Genomic DNA, 2,764 nt, shown 5'->3' on the forward strand with positions numbered 1-2,764 from the left:
TTTTTTCATCTCACCCTGTATTCAACACTTAAGCAATTTTCAATAAATTTAACGGAGGCTTTTGTACCTTGAGTGCCAAATAAAATTGCTAAATAGAGCATGATATAACTTCGATTAGGATTATATTAAACATATTTATTGGAGCAATAGATATACCGAACCGAGTTTCTCCAAATGAAAAAAGTCGGTAGAATAAAAATAACTGGGCTAATATTACATGAAGATGTATATCGGAGCTATATCTGAACTTATCTCGATAAAATTTGGCAGAGATATATCTATCTGATGGTCCAGTATCAAATATCATTGTTGTTGGGTACATATTGCGCATGTGATAAAACAAATTGGGAGCTATAGCTATATCTGAACCGATTTTCACCAAAATTTGAAATACTTCCTTTTAGGCTGATATCCGTCGGAAAGGCCAACATTTAGTCTATTTGGGCTGATATTAGCCACTTGGTGCACAATAAACCAGAAATCAGAAAATGATATATATGAGAGCTGTATCCTTATCTAAACCAGCCTCAATACAATTTGGCGGATTTGGCAGTATTGTTGAGCTCCACAAGTTATCTGGTACCAAATATCATTCTTGTGAAGTGCATATTACGCATGTGAGGGATTTATATGGAAGCTATGGATATACCTGAACCGAATTTGAAGTACTTGTTTCTAGGATGAATTCGGACAGATGTGATGAAACACATCCTTTTTGGACGAAATTTACACATTTGGTGCACAATAAAATTGAAATCGGACGAAGGCATATATGTGAGCTATATCTACATTTTAACCAATTTTCTCCAATAAATAGGGTTCGTCCTTGGGCCAAACAAATAATTATTGCAAAATTTCATCTCAATCGGGCAAAAAAAATACAGAGACAGACGGACGGACATACATAAATCCTAAATACACCCTGGCCATAGTGCGGTATAATAAGTAGAATTTTGAAGCACTCATGTCTCACAGATTTTAAAATGATTGAAAAGTGCTTGGATATAGGAACACACACACAAAGTTAAAAAAAAATATTTCCAGTTCTTAAAAATCACCACCACATTTTACTTTAAAACCCATCATTCCCCCACAAGATAGCACCTCCATTTAGACCATTCGAATAGCGATCCATACAAATAGAAAATTCACAACAGGACATATGTAAACACATCCTTGTGGCGGCACACGGATTTCGTTGTAAATTCTCCATGTTGTTGTCGTTTAAATATGAAAAACTGTTACATTTGTAGCTGCGGCACCCCTCCCCTGCCCCACCAAAAGACTGTAGATATTTTTTCGTTTTTACAGACAAGCAGAAAAAATGACAATCGGTGTTGTGGAAATCCATTTCCATTGCGGTTGCGAGATATCCCTGCCTAGCAGTGGCAGCAGCAGCACCAGCAATGAAATATTATCAACAACACAACATATGGATATGAAATATTAATATTCAATTTGGCTCAAAGGCAAATTCTCAAATTGATTTCATTATTGCAAAAACTATTACCAACTAACTGTTTGTTGGATGGATATATTCGATATTCGATGTAATCCGCTCTGAGAACAGGAAAGGAAAAAGAAGAAGGGTGGGGTCATGTTTTTAATTGCAGTGGTATTTAAACAACAACTAATATTTGTTAAGCATTTAATCTGAGGGGGGAAGCGTGGGGGGGGGAATTAATGACAAAAAGTTGTATGTGATAAGATATACATTCGGAATACTATGCATAGATATTGTTCCATAGCAAAGGAAAGGAAATTAAGAGATGTATGAGTGGGTTTTATAGGTATTGCCTTGTATGAAGGAAGATATAGGTAGACTAGAAGATATAGGTAAGTAGCGGGTGTATGAGAGTTTTCAATCAGTGATGCTGTACAGGGTTGCCCATATTCGACGGACCCATCTGGCAACGCCAACGCGTTTGAAGCGTCAGTCCAAGCAGATTTTTACCATGAACCAATACACGCCACGCGAGCGTTCTGAAATAGTTGAAATTTACAAGAAGTCAATTGTGAAAACTCAACGTGCTTTTAAAACATTAAAAAATGTGAGAATTGCCCTTCTAAGAACACCATTAAGCGTTTATACGAAAAATTTTCTACTGGTAAAGCTCTTTCTAATCCGAAGAGGCCATATAAAAGTCGACCAAGGCGATCGGCCGAGAATATCGCTACCGTACGAGCCAATGTTGAGAGGTCCCCAAGAACATCCCAAAAACGCCGTTCCCAGCAGTTGGGAATGGCTCGGTCCAATTTACAACGGATTATTCGCATTGATTTGCATTTGTTCCCGTACAAAATTCAATTGACGCAAAGAATGTTGCCTGCGGACAAGCCTCGTCGATTGGAATGGGCCCAAAGGTCCGTCGAATATGGGCAACCCAGTATGTGAAGGACAGGAGGTCGAACTTAGCACCAAGTGGGCATATGAAGGATATATTATTAAACCCTCAGAAATATGGCTGAAGAGGGTATGTTTAATTTGATACGGCCAAAACGTGCCTCATCGAAATAACGGTTTTAGACTCTAGGTCTATTTGGACCAAATCCATTTCAGCACATTTGGAGTCGATCTATCGATGTCCGACCGTCCGTCTGTCTGTCTGGCTGTTGTGAACGATAACTCTCGAAGGGAGTATCCGATTTGGTGAAACTTGGTACATTGTAATATTAATATCAAACATAGATCGAGTTCGGAGATAAACAATATGGGTCCACTCCTTCCGGTACCACCCCCACAAAAAGTCGAAATCTAAAAAAA

This window comes from Musca domestica, unplaced genomic scaffold, assembly GCF_030504385.1.
Source record: "Musca domestica strain aabys unplaced genomic scaffold, Musca_domestica.polishedcontigs.V.1.1 1, whole genome shotgun sequence".
Classification (NCBI taxonomy): domain Eukaryota; kingdom Metazoa; phylum Arthropoda; class Insecta; order Diptera; family Muscidae; genus Musca; species Musca domestica.